This window comes from Pyxicephalus adspersus, chromosome 2 (genome assembly GCF_032062135.1).
Source record: "Pyxicephalus adspersus chromosome 2, UCB_Pads_2.0, whole genome shotgun sequence".
Taxonomy (NCBI): domain Eukaryota; kingdom Metazoa; phylum Chordata; class Amphibia; order Anura; family Pyxicephalidae; genus Pyxicephalus; species Pyxicephalus adspersus.
The window spans coordinates 147,610,403-147,617,490 of NC_092859.1; positions in this window are offsets into that span (position 1 = coordinate 147,610,403).

Below are 7,088 nucleotides of genomic sequence, written 5' to 3' on the forward strand. Positions count from 1 at the left end.
AGAGAAAATCCGGGCCCCAGAGCTGTGTTGGCCCCTAATACAAAATTCTACACACATATTATTTATTTCTAACAATCATAGATTACATTGATACATTTGATACATCTGATCTAGCAAAATGAATGTTTTGCTAGATCAGACCCAAGTAGATTTTGCCATATCTACTAGTCGCACTTGTGACGTTGTGGATCTTCGAAATTTTTTTACCAGCTTTAGCTTGCTGATTGAGTGCTCAGTAGCAGGAACTGTCAACAGGATACGCAGATTGACACATATATTTGGAAAGAGTCCTTCCAGTTTTTACTTTTTCAAGCAATTCGGCAGCTCCAATGGGCTCAGTTGGTTCACTCCAAAATTTGATCGTTGAACAGCTGGCAGAAGACTCATCTCCATTACAAGATTTTCACTGATATCAGCAGGATATTGATCTACCAGTGATTTAGATTTTTTTTCAGCTCATCCACAGGAATTGTTAGGCACTTCCAGAGGAAGCTGAACTTCTCAGAAATGTTCACTGTAGCATTGAAACAAACTGTCCACCAATAACATTATCCAAAACTTTCTGAAACATGCTTCTTCAGGGGAGTCATCCGTTTTATGTTGTTGTGACAATTTGGCATCTTCACCATGGAACTCACCATGACCCATATCCCTTTTTAATTTTAAAACTAAACAGACTTGCAATATTAAAAAAAAATACAATAAAAATTAAATGAATTAAATAAATAAATGTTCAAATTATAATAAAAATTATGGGACGCGTTGGGCTTTATGGGCTCCCTTGGGCTTTACAGGCCCCGGAGCAATGTACTGCATGCACCCCCCTCTCTATAAGTGTGAGTTCAGGTGACGTCAGAAGGACCTGAAGAAAGTAGATGGCAATGTCAGAAAGGAGAGAGAAACCAAGCCAGCACAGGACTGGCTAGGTTCAGATTGTGGATGAATCGAAGGTTTGTCATTGGTAAAAGTAAGTGATTTGTTTTTTTTTAATGAAAGTTCTGCTTGCTAAAGGGGCCTTTTGGATAAGCTAGCTCACTCCCTATAAAAGGAAAAGGGGAGCCACATAGCAATCATAATGTCAGTGTATTGGAAGCTGCTGTAGGAATACAAGCTGAAAAACTGCATATAAAATGAAAGAGAAATTAGGGTCAGTTAGAAAACTGTAGTTTAATTTTTATTGCAAGCTCTTTGTGCAATCCACCTTTTTTTCTGCCTTTGTTTGTTTTTATTATTTGAGGATTTTTTAACAAAATTTTTGCGGTCACTGGTCAATTTTAGCTGAACTTCCATTGATTGCATTTTTTTTGATGCAAGACTTCCCTTTAAAAAACGAATGGGCCTTATTTTTTATTGTATTTTATGTTGATAGCGTCTTTATTTTAAAATTAACTGCTTTTTGTTTGCAGCAAAGGTAGACTTTCTTTTGGAAAACATTTTGTTTTGCAAGACATTTTTAGTAGACTTTTATCTCAGAATGGTATAGAGTTTTAATTTATCCTGTGAGTATCTTTATTTAATGGTAATAAGGCTTGAAGCGTACCTAAACTCAGAAATTTCACTTTACATAAAAGGGTAGACAACTGTTTGTGTTTTTTTAATGCATTGGGAGTGCAAAGCTTCCCGATACCTACATCCCAGGATACCTACATCCCGGGAGGCTCTTAGCTGCTCCCTCTGTGAATGCCCGAGCATCTCGTGTATGAGCAGAAGGTGCCCTTTCGCCAAAAGGGAAAGAAATTGCTAATCCCACGTATGCGCAGTGAGATTGACGTGTTTTTTTCCCATCTGTGTCACCTGATCTTGCACCTGCGGAGGGTGTTGTAGGAAGAAGAACCCGGAAGAACAGAGAGAAGATGGAGGCACCTAGCGCTCCTGAAGATGGATACTGGGACAATGCGGGACCTGATGGAAGAATTTCCTGGACAGATCGACTCCTCTGTGGGATTGAAGGTAAGTGCTTTTTTTTGTTTTGGGTAGTTTTTAGGTTTAATTCCTCTTTAGGTTTTAACATTCACTTTGTTACTGGCCATCTGTTTTTTTAGCTACCTTTTTTTGCGGTACACAACTTCATAGTTTGTAGAACTAACAAAAGATGTGAGAACAGTTTCAGTCCAAGGGGGTCTGCTATCACTTGGTATCCCTGTAAAAACTACATGAATCAGATTGGAGTTCTGCTGCTATATGTAATCCAAGCTAATTGTAAAAGATAAAGTGAACTTGTTCCCATCTTACGCATGCCACAATATTGACAATCTCAAAATTTGTATGAAGGGGATTTCCTACATCAATACCCTTTTATCAGTACCCATTTCTCCATTTTTTTTACTACAGTTTGCCTATTAGTCCTAAACAAAAGCAAGAACAAAATTTGGCTGTCATAGACTTTAATGTAATTGGCCAGTAAGTTTAGGTTAATTTAATAAAGAAATCTGGACAGTTTCGCTAAATCCCTAATGAGGATGGGCCCATTTTGCTCAGTGTGCTTTGTAACCTAATCACTTGCATTAGCCTTTCTTGTCCATTTTAACATGGGGATAGTCTTAAAATACTGGTATGGTGGTCAATGGGAAGAACGCCTTTTACATTGCTGGCCAGTGGCAAGAATGTCACCCTTACAGATCATTGAAAAAGATCATTGGTGTCACTTAAACTGAAAGAGTAACAAATATCTCATTGCTTAGAGAACCCCTAGCAACTTCTGGAGGAACCATGGTTGACAAGCACTGCATTAGACTAATCAGGTATTACAGCTACCGCATTCTGTTTGGTTTACATGCAGCATAAAATGGACCAACCTCTGAAGGAACCATTGTTAAGGCTTGCATGCTTGGCACTTCTGCTGCTGTTTAGAGTCCACCTAATGCTAATGGAGGCCAAAAATGTGAAACTTATAAAAAGTTATCTTTGGTAATGCAATACAAGGCAACAAATGATTGTCAATTGCCCTCTCTGTGCACCATAGATCCTTATCATAACCAACTTGCAGCTTCGGGGCACACACAGAAAAGAACTGGCTTTTTATATTTTTGACTTTGTATGTGTCAGGGCAATATTTGAGACCTTCAAAAGTCAACCACTAATTAATCTTTCTAAAAAATAGAAATGATTTCTAGAGTTTCAATCAGTGAATGTTTCATCAGTAAAACTACATAAATAAACCAACGACTGAGGAGAAGAAGCATCAAATTATGATGGTAGCACATTGTCAGCAAAATCTAATGTAAATCAGATTACGGTAGAAAGCACAATCCTAGGGTCTTTGATCATAGTGTTGTCCTTTTATACTGCTTTTGTAAGGTATTCCAAGAGAAATGCTGATCTAGTTCATACATTTGATTTTTTTATACCCCTATAAATGTGTCCTTCTACAGATGTGGTTCCGAAAACAAATGAACGCTTAGTCGTTTAACGAGAACACATGTGCAGCTGGTGCAGAGCTGGTAACTTTCCATTAAGACGAGATCAGCTACTACAAGTGAAAAGCTTTACAGGCTTCGTTTAAAGGTTCAGTATCCTTAATATTTACATGAAAGAAATCCAAGGCAGGACAGGCACATAAAGTTTATTGTACCGCTATTTATGTAGCACCAACATCATCAATCCAATCCAAACAGATGGTGACATGTTGTAAAAGAAAAAGAAGCATCCGTTCTTCAAGGTGCAGCAAGGGCATTGTAAAGTAAAAGTATTAAATATTAACAATCTATATATACATATTTAATATCTTTGTCATGACAGTAGCAGAAAAATTAAAACAGTGTAACTAACTGCACTGGTTGATAGGAGGTTGATGTAGGGGGGCGAAATTCAGATGACTTTGGAAGTGAATCTATCATTAAACTGAAGGTTTTACATCAATTATTATGGCACCTTCTCCATTTGTCCTGGTGACTGATAAAACTTGTTACAGTGGTCATACAACAACAAATTTAAACTAAAAAATATAAGATCTTTATTATGCCAATAAAATAACTTTTATGAGTCTTTTTCTTTGTTTGCAGAATTATAATAGGAATGTGGCGTCTTTAGAGCATGTATTATTATTTTTTATTTGTTCTAGAGTTTTAATTAAAAGTGTCTACAGATAAATGTAATATTTTGGAAAAAAATATACCTTGTCAATCACTTACAAAAAATATACCTTGTCAATCACAGAAATAGGTACCAATATGGTGTGGAAAAAAAAGAATACCCTTGGCCACCTAACTTTAGAAGAAATTATTTCCTAATTTACAAGCGTTTTCTATAAAATGCACCACTCTATAATTCAACTCAAATTTTTGACCGCTCCCTAATTGCAAACTTCCTTCAATTACAGGATATTTGCTGGTTTCCATCAATTACCTGCTCATTTTAAATGCGTCTACAACTTTCCAATGGAGATCAAATTTGGGCTTTAAAACTGAACATGCAAAATTAAAAAAAATCACTTATCTTTTCTTACTAAAAGCCTTCAAATAATGTGCCGCTCGGTCTTGCTTTCCATCTTCTTTCTTCTGGATTCTTCATGATGTCTCCCAATGGTGCACTGTGCATGTGTGAGATCGGGTGACATGTCTTACAACAAGGCCTCCAAATGTAACAAACGCGCACCAGTGCCACTCTGCACATTCATGAGATTGTACACTTGGTAATTTACATTTAATGGAAGCCCCTGGTGATGCAGTCCCTAATCTCAGGCATGTGCAAAGGAGCAGCCCTCTGCAGTATGTGATGTAATGCTTCCCTTGTACATATTGGGTCTGATTCATTAAAGCTCTCAAAGGCTGGAGAGGATACACTTTCATCAATGAAGCTGGGTGATCCAGGAATGGATCTGGTCCAGGATTCAAAACATTTGCTAGCCAATAGAAATCCATCCCAGGTTTGCTGGATCACCCAGCTGCACCGATGAAAGTGTATCCCCTGCAGCCTTGGAGAGCTTTAAAAAATCAATGGTTCAATGTGATGATAGGTCCACTAAAGAAAGGCCAGCAAATATTCCTCAATTCATAGTTGACTTAAGGACTGCAAGCTGCCCAGACTCTGAAGCAGAAAAGCAACCTTAGCATTTCCATCAAAATGTTCGACAACAAGTAAGAGGTTCTTCATCTAAATCAGGGATGTCAAACTCTGGCCCACAATGTCCTTTTTTGGCCCCCAAAGGAATCCGATATATGAATTGCAGCTAGCCCGCTGCTGCATTGAGATTGCGCCGCTACTACAATTCTGGGCATCACTTGCGTCTATAGACCAGCGGCCTCTCTGCCTATGCGTGGCCCCGCATTGGACTGTTTTATAGACGCAGGGAATTGTAGTAGTGGTGCTATTTCAGTGAAGAAGGAGTTCCAGCCACTCATAACATTAAGCCCCGCATTGGACTGTTTTCTTGTCGCAGGGAATTGTAGTAGCAGTGCTATTTCAGTTTCAAGTTTGGCCCGCGACTGTCTAAGTTTTTACTTTTGGCCCACTGTGTATTTGAGTTTGACACCCCGGATCTAAATGCTGTTTTTGTCATAAAACGGTGGCCAAGCAACCTTATCTTTGATTAATTGGTCCTTTGAAGGTCAGAAGGTTTTGCCTATATGTAGAATGTCAAACTGTGGTCTTGCTGTAAAGTTTGTTGTGGACAGTAAATTTATTATTTTATGAAACTGAGTTTTTATTGACAGTAAATTTAATTGGTGCAATTTCAATGTTTTTAATAATTTTCTGAGGTGGGGAAAAATGACATGACAATACCAATGATACAGACCCATTTGGACCTGTATAAATTATTCAACTTTGACAACATAACATTTTAACATGACATAGAGAACATTACAGATTACAAAACATCAGTTCATTTTTATGTAGAGCTTATATCCAAGCTGATGCTGGTCAATGTGTTACCATGTTATTTGGCACCGTACATCACCCAAGGATCCCAGATCAAATTTATCCAATGTGTTTTTAGGCTTACAAGTGAGCTTGTCATTTACCATTATCCAAACCAATTTTGAGAAAATTGGGTCTATGTATATGGTAACTACCGACTGCCACGCCTTGTCTAGTGTTATGCTGGTCGCCAGCAGGATATGTTGGATCTCTTTTTGATTTTAGATGCATTCACTTGGACATCACCTGAAGATTCTGCAGCAAAATTTTAAGTTTCTTGAAAATTGAACAATCAGCTCTTGGTTTGACTTTGCTGTGCTAACCAACCAGTCCTTGAAAAATTCACAGTCACTTGAAATCTAATACACTTGTCCATTTTTTTTCCCTCATAGTGATTGATTTGAAATGATTTGGTGATGTTTTTAAACTTCTTGCCAGACTCGTAGGCATCCACAACCTTTTGATCTTGTCATAATGATGCAACACAGGTCATTAGTAAAGTGAAGAACAGACTCTAGATATATGCAGTTTAAATAAGATATATAGGTTTTGTCTGCATACTCTGATAATTAGTGCCTCATTTTGAGGTTCTCATAGTTGAAACCTATTATGGAACACTTAATTCCAATCCCATAGGTCTGAACCAAAAGGTAAATGAAGGGTGTTCTTATTTTTTCCAAAGGACAAATCTGCATTTTTAATCATTTAGAATGCAAAGATCATGTTAATTTTGTGCTCCATATTATTAAGTATATGATGTTTATCTGTTGTCACTGTTCCAAGAAAGTATGCCTGAGGCTAATTTGGCGGAGGGCCTCATGACAGGGGAGAAGGGAAGACATAAAAGCAGGATTTAAATATAAAAAAAAAAAAAAAAAGAGAGTGCAAAAAAAATAATAAAAAGTGCGGGAGTATTAGAGGTTTTGATTGGTGGGCCGAAAGGGAATAAAATGGGGGAGCGAGAAGGGGGAGACAGCATTTAGTGCGGGAAACAGAGAGCTTCCCATCCTCCCTCCCTAAGTTATAAACTAATGGAATTTTTTGTCATAGCCGCTTGAGTGGGCGTGCTATTATTATAAGTACATGGAAGTTAGAGTTCGAAAATGGAGAATATACGGGGGGTGGGACCCATAAGGGTATGGGTCTTTCGGTTATGGGTTGCCTTGCATGACACTTGGTTGTTGTGGGGGCTAGGTTTTGAGGTAGAACCCGCTAACTGTCCCCGAGGCGGT